Source organism: Bactrocera dorsalis, chromosome 5 (assembly GCF_023373825.1).
Source record: "Bactrocera dorsalis isolate Fly_Bdor chromosome 5, ASM2337382v1, whole genome shotgun sequence".
Classification (NCBI taxonomy): Eukaryota; Metazoa; Arthropoda; class Insecta; order Diptera; family Tephritidae; genus Bactrocera; species Bactrocera dorsalis.
Window position 1 is genome coordinate 43,272,429 of NC_064307.1, and position 11,559 is coordinate 43,283,987.

Sequence of the window (11,559 nt, forward strand, 5' to 3'; positions counted from 1 at the left end):
TATAGGCAGAGAAGGCACCGCCAGAGTTCGGTTTCTCCATGATCCAAGTGATCCGGTATGAAATCAAAGTGTGTGAGGATATCCGTGATAACAACCTCGGTGCAGGTTTCAGCCCTTGCTTTGAAAAGAGACACACGTCTTTACATATATACATTTTACTTGATTCAGTTCAGTAAGAGCACCCTATAAGAGTTTATACGTAAGTATTTAAATAGAATTTCATTACCACAAATCACTCTTAAATTTATTACGCTTTTGAAATATGTAGCGTATCGTGAATACAAAATAATAATAGCAATATTCACAGTCGTTGACACGCCTAACATTGTCTCACTTAACGCCTACAACTTGATACCCACCCGCAAGGAGAGCTTTTGCGCAAGCGAAAATAAAATTATAAAACTTTTTATTATTGTTTGTTTTTTTCGTCTCCAAAATTAGCATAACTGTAATAGAACAAATACCTGGCAATCATTCAATTAAACCGGCTTATAAATGAAATCCTCCCTCCAACCTCCTGCCAATTGAAAGCGACAACTCGCCCACCGGCGTTCATTGGCTCTTGACATTTTTAGGTGGCGTGAGTTCGCTTAAGCTGCACTTAATTTTGGACTATTTCGCTAGTTAGCATCCCCTGTGTATGCTAGCTAACTGTACTTTATATGTCTGATTTAAATTTTTGTGCGTGAGCGTGTTTGTTGTCATAAATGGCGCATAAAGTGACCACCCACCCACCTTCATGGCAAGGCGAATTCTCACAGCCGAGGCGGTGCTACGCGGCGTATGAGTGCGCTTCGCTGCGCGTGTAGTGCGTCCCACGTATACGTGCCAGTTTATTAGCACACACACACATGCAGGCATCTCAACACTAATTTATTCGTTGTTGTCAATATTTCTCATTGCAAAATTTGTTTGCTGTCATTATTTTTTCACATACAAATTTTTATAAATGAAAATGTTGTTGTTTTTTCAGGGTTTTACTTTTTAATATTTTGTTGTAAGCTAGGAATTCCATGCGGATCATGCCTGCCATTCGAGGTCTCACGCCAGTTGATTGTCACGTTCATTATCGCTCATTTGTTTAGCGTTTCTATTTATTCGTTCATTTTTTCTTTTTAATTGAGAAAAGCATTTCTAGATACGTGCTCGCGCAAACTGTCATTTACACATGGTTGGGCATTAAGTAAGTAAATTAATTAATTACACAGATTGCATATCATAAATTTCCACTAAATTACCTTACATATTCAGACACATTCATTTTCTGCGTTCATTTGATACTCGCAATATATTATTGCAGCTAATTCAATTCTAACATTAACATTAGGGTAGAGCGAAAAAATTTTTGAACTTAAACTTGATCTTGAAAAATTTTAAATGTTTGTTTATATACATAAATTAGGCAAAGGAAAATATGACACTTGATAAAAATACCTTGCTCTATATTATTCGAGAATAATAAACCATCTGATCAAATTTGACCCGGACTGACAAAAAATTTCCACATATTTGAATACAAATTTTTATAATTGACTTCAGACAACGCTTACTCCAATTCAAGCTTGGCTGGTATGGCCCTCAGAGTTTCAGTTTCCGCTCATTTTTTGAGCACCATTCGATAGATTGTTGGATAGTTTCGACTTCATATTCAGAACCCCAAGTATCGTAACCTGTAATGATGGGTTTAATAATTGTCTTCAGCTAAGTTTTCAAGCGACGCGTTTACAACCTCTACGACCTACGAGAAAAGCACTACCCACACGTGTCTGGACGTTGTTTTTCCAAAGGTTCAGCTATTTTAGTACGAGCTTAGCCTGACATGCTTCAGACCCAAAACATTAACCAAAATGTGTTGAGCCGATTCTAAAGAATGTTAAAACTGTCTGCTATCTCTCTGATGCCAACGCGAGCACTATTTCTTAAACTTTTTCGATGTTATTGTCATTAACAGACGTGGATGGACGACTTGCATGAGACAAGTTTCCATGACTGTGCAACTTACCCTGTATGATAATAAAAAACTTATTATTTAGCTTTCTTTTTATAAACAAAACAACAAACAAAAATCGCAGACACGCAAATTTTACATATGGAAGTCAAACTTCATACGAACATAAAAAGTTTGTGCCAATCTAGCAAACATATTGCGCGCTCAGTTTAAATAAATCAGTCCGAGTCAAATTTGATTAGATGGTATAGGATTTTTTTTATACAACCCCATACTTATCCCATTTAATATCATACTTTTTTTTTACCATGTTGAGGGAACACTTTATAAGAACGACCATATATTTCCAACCCATCTTAATGCACACATGAACAGGTATGTATCAGGGTGGGAGATCATTCGTAGTTTTTCGCACAGAATAAAAATAGACAAAATATGAAGAATACCTTTAATATATTTTAAAAAGACATTTTTCTAACTGCGAAAATTCTTGACTATTCATTAAATCATTTCTAAACTTTAGGAACATTAGAAAAGCACCTGTTTTCGAAGTGGCTACGAATCACTCTTCGCTATTCAGTATTATTGAAGAGCAATAAGACACTTCAGGACAGTAGATCTCCAAACTAAAGGGGTTTTCACTAAAACAAAACGGCTTGGTCTATCAGTGAAATTCTTTATTCCTGTGAAATTACATTCGATGCCATTATGTATAGAACTCGATTTCTTTTGCATGGCCACCAGGGGCACGCTTGCAGAAGTCCAGACACTGAACCCAATTTTCGACGGTTTTCAAACATAAGTGGGCTGATACTGCTGCAATTTCACGTTCGATTTTCGTACGAAGTTCATCAATCGTCGCTTGGTTAGCGGCATAGACCATAAACTTTACATAGCCCCACAGAAAATAGTCTGACGGCATCAAATCGCACGACCGAGGCGGCTAATTGACTGGGCCATTTCATGACATAACACATTCACCAAACTTGGTTTTCAATAAATCGATTGAACAACTAGCCATGTGGTTTGTGGCACCGTCCTGTTAGAACCACATATTATCCAAGTCCATGTCATCCAATTCGGGCCCAAAATATTCGGTTATCATTGAGCAGTAGTGATTCCCATTCACAGTAACATGCAGGTCTTGATCATCACGGTAGACGCACGGCCCAATGACACGGCCGGCCCATAAACCGCACCAAACCGTAATTTTTATCCAATGGTGAGTCATGGAGTATGTACGAATATAAGTACTTCCACAGAGATAAAGAATTTCATTGATATCCCAACATTTTTTTTTTAATTAAAAAAGAACTTTTGTAGCTCTCTCAATCTAAGCTCGCTGTTAAAGTTGAGGCCACTGACTAAGAATTTCGGCAGTAAATTTTAATAATTTCAACCCGTTATAGGATCGTATATATTTCAATGATGAAATATCAAACTTTAAAGAAATGTCACAAGGGCAGGAAAATTGTGGCCTTGTTTGCTGTCCCTATCGAGATTGTAAAGGCCGCGTTACCCGTTTGAGAAGTATGCGAAAGAACTTTCTAAGAAATTACTTGGTTGCAATCGCCTATAATTATGCTACAAACACAATACTAAATAGAGAAAATAGTATTTAGCAACTAAATTAGCAAATAGTCTACTGCAATATTTTGATACACTTGTATATGTACAAGTATAAATATATATGTATACGTAGGTTGCTTTCGATATTTCGGGATTTGATAAAGCCAGTCAAGATTGAAAGGCTAGTCTAGGGCAACTCGCAACTCTATCGTAAGGTTTGACATTTTAGATGTTACACTATACATTAGGGTGCTTCAAAAAAAATTTTTGAAAAATTTAAAGTTTGAAAAGTCAACTTTCTGAATACATGATAATTATTTTTGAGACACAAAAATTAATTGGTGAAATTTTAATTTTAATGAAAAAAACGAAAATTCCTAAAAAAAATAGCGACCCCTTAGAGTTAAGCTACTGCGCCTGGCTTGAGGGAGGATTTTTTGTTTGTCAATCATTAACATTTGAAGGGTAAGAGTTGAAAAAGAATTCTAAAAATTTTTTTTGAAGCACCATACTATACATACACATAACGGTTTGACATACGAGCGCTATTTGCCTTTCCGGTTACTTAATATATTCGTCGTAGATCACTCCAAGACGAATTTCGTGAAGATCGTTCAAAATCAGTTGTTGTTCTGGAAACTATTGACGCTGTGCACAAACTAATATAGCCAGATCATCATGTGACCTATAGCCAGATTGAATAAGTATTAGTGAGACCAGCATACATTCAATGTTGCATGATCATTTTATTGTTGAATTTTTTCACGTCGGATCCCTCTTGTCGATCGTGTCGATTGGTCAAGAGATTTAAATTAAGAGAACTGGTTAAAGAAATACGATAATGGTGTTTCGAAAAATGTCTACAAAAAGGTGACAGATGATGAAACGGGTACTAAGTATGAGACCGAAAGTAAACAGCAGTCAATTGTGTGAAGAGCTGGTGGTGAAACTTGAATCAGAGTGGCAAAAGCATCCTACGTATTGTACAATACATTTGTAGACATCATATTATTACCTACTTGTATAACAGTGTGATTTTCTTTTTTTATATTACTTCGCCACGAAGTTTGTAACATCCAGAAGAGTCGTCTCAGACTTAGTAAAATATATATGTATGTACGTATGTACAAGTATATAAATGACCAGCGTTAGCAGCTGAGTCGATTTGGCCATGCCGTATGCCTTTCCTCTGTATTTTCGTGAGCTAGTCCCTCAGTATTTGAGATATCAACCTGAAATTTTGCGCATGACCTTTTGTCTCTAAGCAGCTTATCAAGTGGGGGAACCACGTATGTTAGACTCTTATAGCATATAGTGCTCTAAGATATATTCATGATTATTTTTGACGACATCACTATAATCTTAAAGCAAATTGTTACTGTCGAACCACTATAGCAGATGCAATTCAAACTGGCCGATAAAATAAAGATAAAAAGCTCTTCCTTTTATTCTATGTGAAATGAGAAAAGCGGCTGTGGTGAATACGTTATTAGAACTTGTTTCTTGTTTAAAAAACAAAAATATATATATAAGATTAATAAATTTAAAAAATAAGTCGAAGTGTCAGTACTATGGCAGTATCTACCCTATACTGATTGTAACCAGAAGTCTTTGGACATTAACGATAAGGTTGTACAAAAAATGTAAAATCTTTAATTCCAAAAGTCATTTACCTCAAAGCGTACCAGTATGAAAAATTATTGGGAAGCGGTGGGTTTCTTCAGAACTCATTAACCGACTTGAGGTTCAATTTTATTTTAGGTTAGGTAGGGTAATAGAGCAGTATTGGTCCTTTGAGATAACATATGGTGTTCAATTACGAGGTATAAACCTAAAGGACCCTTTAGAATGCCTGTGCTTTACGCGAATTTCAATTGACGCTGGGGTTTCACTACCGATACCTATTCCAGTGCTCATACCGTGCAGAAGAGATGCTCTATTGATTCCCTGCCGCCTTGCTCTTGACATTTCCTACAGTCGATCTGTCAGCAGCATTCTGCAAGCGTGTATCGCCACCAGACAGTGATGTGCTGACCACATAGAGAACGGCAGACATCAACCGATATCTTCGTAAGGACACAGTTATTTAGACAGCATAACTGCATGACCCATACATAAAATTACGAGAATAACTACATATATTTGAAAGGAGTACCTACATACCATTTTTTAATCACTTCTGGAAACTCTAGCCGTATCGGATCAATAGGATCTGCTTCCGAAAGGTTATGTTATTGATATGGCAGTTATTTTCCACTGATTTTCAGATAGATATCTAAAAACAATACAGATGCAGTTTGGAAATTATGACTCAATTTAGGTCGCTCAAACACGCTCGCATTAGGCAGTCTGACTAGCTGACTAACTAAGGCGTGACCAATTAAAATTGTGACATTAATATTCTGATATATAATCATACAAAACGCTTTCTTAATTCGGTTTTGCAATTAAAAGCAATTTTGTTTATAACTAAAAGCTGTTATATACGTAAATGAGTCATTTAAATTTAATGTGTCAACTAATATTAGTGATTATTCGACCGTATCGAGTAAACAATTCCCACAATAACAATATTAGCATGCTTAAATGTTATATATATGTATATAAATTAGTATATATCCACATTTGATGTAAAAAATATTTGCCGTTCTTATTATTTAATTTAGTTAATTGCTTTATAAGCTCAGTAAGGCCTTATAAATATTTCCATACGCGATCCACGTCACAGAGAAGTGTTAAATCCACAGACATGTGGTCAGCACCGCATTTGTTGACCCAATCACTTTGAATATGTTGACTATATGCCTTGTTAAAATCGATTTACTTACAATGAAAAAGAAAAAGTGCAAAATCGTTAAATCACATTGTTCATTGCTGATTTCACGGAATCTCATTAACATATCGACAGCGTGATACTATATCCCTTTCAACGTGATATTTATCCGCTGGAGTAATATTTATTACAGCAACGGGGCTTATAATTGCTGTTTAAAAGCTACAATTTTTCAAGTGCGAGAATTTCAGTTCAAATTATATGTTATATATAGAAAACTATATGTAATCATCGCATTTCAGTTTAGAAACAAACAAATGTGGGATAAGTTTTAATTAGACTGTAGTACTAAAGTGAGGGTGGTTTGATTCGTCAGTAGCTTTTGATTTGACATTTTTTCTCCAATCAAAATCCTTTTCAACATTGGAGAATAATAGGCAATTCTGTAGCCAGTCGCCATTTTAACTTTATTTTTATACTCTCGCAACAAAGTTGCTAAGGAGAGTATTATAGTTTTGTTCACATAACGGTTGTTTGTAAGTCCTAAAACTAAAAGAGTCAGATATAGGGTTATATATACCAAAGTGATCAGAGTGACGAGAAGAGTTGAAATCCGGAATGTCTGTCTGTCCGTTCGTCCCGTCTGTCCGTCCGTCCGTGCAAGCTGTAACTTGAGTAAAAATTGAGATATCATGATGAAACTTGGTACACGTTTTTCTTGGCTCCATAAGAAGGTTAAGTTCGAAGATGGGCAAAATCGGCCCACTGCCACGCCCACAAAATGGCGAAAACCGAAAACCTATAAAGTGTCATAACTAAGCCATAAATAGAGATATTAAAGTAAAATTTAGTACAAAGGATCGCACTAGGAAGGGTCATATTTGGACATATTTTTTTTGGAAAAGTGGGCATGGTCCCGCCCATACTAAGTTTTTTTGTACATATCTCGGAAACTTACTACAGGTATGTCAACCAAACTCTATAGAGTCGTTATGGACCAAAATCATATCTCAGGAACAGTCGATTCAATGAAATTCGGTATACAATATTTTCTTAACACACCGTGATGACATGTACGAAATATGGTTGAAATCGGTTCACAACCGCGCCTTCTTCCATATAACGCTATTTTGAATTCCATCTGATGCCTTCTCTGTATAATACAATATATACATTAGGAACCAAAAAAAAAAATATGTAAATGACGGAGAATGAAATCTCGATTATCACTTTATCATGCGAGAGTATAAAATTTTCGGTGACACCCGAACTTAGCCCTTCCTTACTTGTTATGAACTGATATTTTTTTAGATGGAAAACTAAAAGTTTAGGGGCGTCTCGTCAAAAATAATCAATTTGGTAAATAACGGACACCCTAATATACATATAAGTAAATGATCAGCTTGAAGAGCTGAGTCGATTTAGCCACACCAGGTTGCTTGTACAAACGTCAACTAACCTCTCAGTTTTTGAGATATTGATATGAAATTTTGCACACATCCTTTTCTTCCCAAAAAGCTGCTAATTTCTCATAACATAGGGTAAAACTGACATACAAACTGAATGAAAAGTATCTTCTCAAAACTTGGCTTGGGTTATTGACCAAAGCAACAATGCAATCTTCGAAGAAATTTTTCAGATCGGCTTCCTGTAGCATATAGCTGCAATATAAACTGTGTGCTTGTTTGGAAACGGCGTTGTTCGCAACATCAAACTCATTAATTATATTGGACCATATAAACTTAAGTAGGATGGTAACTCTGTTTGGAAAAATAATCTGTACATTTTTACATTTGAAATAAAGTTTATATAAAATTTTGATTATGAATGTTATTCACAATTCCAAAAAACTATATTTTTAGTGTCTGAAAATTATTTTTGAATTCCATTACAAACAAGTAAGGAAGGGCTTAGGTCGGGAATAACCGAACAATTCATACTCTTGTAACTAGCAAGGATTTAAGCCGGGGTAGTACCTTCAGATACATATTATAAGATAAGATACATTCCTTTACACATGGCTCAAGCAGCTCCGTGCGCTGGGCTTGGGACCGTAAAACGTAAAAAACACCCCCTAATGAAAGGAAGAAAGCAGCCTCAAATGAAACAACGAAACGCGTACATGGTGTCGACGGCAATAAAGAAAACAAGTAAGGAAGGGCTAAGTTCGGGTGTCACCGAAATCGTCGAGTAGTTCCTAAGATATGGTTTTTACTTCATAAGTGGGCGACGCCACGCCCATTTTCAATTTTTAAAAAAAGCCTGGGTACAGCTTCCTTCTGTTATTCCTTCCGTAAAATTTAGTGTTTCTGACGTTTTTTGTTGGTCGGTTAACGCACTTTTAGTGATTTTCAACATAACCTTTATATGAGAGGTGGGCGTGTTATTATCCGATTTCTTCCATTTTTGAACTGTATATGGAAATGCCGGAAGGCAACTTCTCTGTAGAGTTTGGTTGACATAGCTATAGTAGTTTCCGAGATATGTACAAAAAACTTAATAGGGGGCGGGGCCACGCCCACTTTTCCAAAAAAATTACTTCCAAATATGCTCCTCTCTAATGTGATCCTTTGTGCCAAATTTCACTTTAATATCTTTATTTATGGCTTAGTTATGACACTTTATAGGTTTTCGGTTTCCGCCATTTTGTGGGCGTGGCAGTGGACCGATTTTGCCCATCTTCGAACTTAACCTTCTTATGGAGCCAAGAAATACGTGTACCAAGTTTCATTATGATATCTCAATTTTTACTCAAGTTACAGCTTGCACGGACGGACGGACAGACGGACGGACGGACGGACGGACGGACGGACGGACGGACGGACAGACAGACATCCGGATTTCAACTCTACTCGTCACCCTGATCACTTTGGTATATATAACCCTATATCTGACTCTTTTAGTTTTAGGACTTACAAACAACCGTTATGTGAACAAAACTATAATACTCTCTTTAGCAACTTTGTTGCGAGAGTATAAAAATACATAATGCTTGTTAGTTGTATGGGGTCTAAGGCAAGTATTCACCCGATTTTTATTCATTTTAAGCACAAATAAACACCGTTATTTTAAAAACACGCCCTCTTAACTTTATTGAGACAACTCACATATTGCCTCATATGTAGGCTGCTATATATATTTCTGGCCTAGGCAACACTAAGTGTTGCAAGACCGTCATGTAACATACCTTCAGATAGAGGCATGCCTATGCATTTCTCCCACCAGCATACATTCGATATTGCATGAACACCTGGCCGTAAAAAGGTTTGTTCTCGTTGGATCCCGCACAATTTGACAATCGCTCAAAAAAGGGCTCGTGTGGATTGGTGTAAGGAAATGCTGAAAAATACGATCGCGGTGCTTAAAAAAACGTTTATAAGATCGTCACAGGTGACGAATCACGGATCTATGCGTATGAGCCCAAAACAAAACAGCAATCGACCGTGTGGGTCTTCCAAGACGAGCCAAATCCAACGACAAAAAAACATTTTCGTTTATAAATATGCCAATTTTCATTAATAGGCCAGAAATATATATAGCAGCCCTCGTATAAGCGGGAGTTTGAAATCTTTATATATAACCTAACCTTATATAGGGGCTAATCTTCTGTATTAACCCGATTCAACCCATTTCTAACACACAAACATACAAATATCAGGAAAGAATTCTCTCTAAATTTCACATATTGACCGGTATTTTCGGTAAAAAGTCAACTATAGGGAATGGGATCCCCATATTCGGCATCTGGGGATTCAACAGTTTCGGTTCGTTTTGAGCAATTTTTGGTCATAAGGTGACATACTTCAAAGACCATTTTTGTTTTTTAAACCTCTCCAGCAACATGTTGCCAGAGTATAACAAGAATATAATGAAAGACTTCTCTACTAATAGCTCTAACTAATCCCAAATATCGCTAGTGAAACTACTAATTTTCTAACCTTTTAATTCCAGCCGCAAACGTAAGGTACCACAACAGCGTATTGGCCAACATCTTAACCTGTTGCTGGCTTGGCATTTCATTACACATTCCCCAGCACTTGTCCGCAACATTATGACTACTTGTGAGCATTCCGTATCCGTAATTTGATGAAGACCACAAATTCTTCTCATGAATGATACACGCCAAGAGCGACGGCTGGCGGCGCAGGCGCAACTACAAAGACACAAACAAACACATTGTATAAATGTAAAGAAATAAAAGAAAAGCAAAAGAGAAACAATTGATTATGCAGCAAACACAAACGGTTAATGATTACGATGCCACCAAATGATGATGAACCAGTGCGCCGAACAATGCTGCCATGTGGACCCGGTATTCACTCAAGTTTTATTTTATGTTGCTGACACAACCATTAAGGCGTGTATGTGTGTGGTTTTGTGGGTGCGTGTAAGTGTGCGCATTGGCAAGTACGGCGCAAAATTACAGGTTTCTACACCCCAGCTTGAGCGCCTCTTCCAGCATTAAAGGCGAAACCTCTGCGAAAAAACTGCAACGCCAAAGAAATACCGATACACACACACACATCTACATACATATGTACCCGTAGTACTCGAACATACATGGCTGTTGAAGAAGAAAACGAAAATGCGATACCCAAAAAGGTACGATGCACCAAAAATTTCGGTTTCGACCCAAAAAAAGGAGTTTAAATCACGATACGACATTACATTACAACAAAAAAAACGCAAGACAAGTAAAATTTAGTAATTTCAATTAAAATTCGGCAACATTTACCGTTGCGCACACACGTTAAGTACATGGTATTATTACACTGTGAGAATGAAACGAAGCTGAGCCTTTATTGCCACGAAATAAATTTAAAAAAACTGCAAATATGGAATAACAACAATAATTATATAATACATAGAACGCACTTGATTACTTTTTACTAGGTTTGTATACGAGAGTGGACGAATAAGTATTTAGTCTACACAAGACATGCAACTTCTCAACAGAGACCCCTTTTAGATCGGTACTCTCGACCCAACGATTCTACAATTTTTTAACTTGTATGTAAAGTAGATCTCTGTGGTCTTCAGTTGATTAGTTCGGCCACGTAGGAAAGTTTTGAAGTTTGATAACAAAAAGTAGTCGCATTAGATCAAATCTGAAGAAAATGATGGCTAAGACAGCAGTACGTAACCAAATTCGTCCGTTTGGATGTATCAGCAGAGTGTTTTTTCTTCAACTAACCTACAAGTAGTCCATTTAGATCACAGCTTGCATATCCTAAAAAATTTTGGTCATCATTTTTCTGGCCGATAAGTC

At 36.7% G+C, this 11,559-nt stretch overlaps 1 pseudogene; it reads left to right on the plus strand.

The window, feature by feature from the left end:
- Nucleotides 1-10,132: 10,132 nt before the first annotated feature.
- On the plus strand, nucleotides 10,133-10,988 carry LOC115065901 (uncharacterized; annotated as a pseudogene).
- Nucleotides 10,989-11,559: the final 571 nt, after the last annotated feature.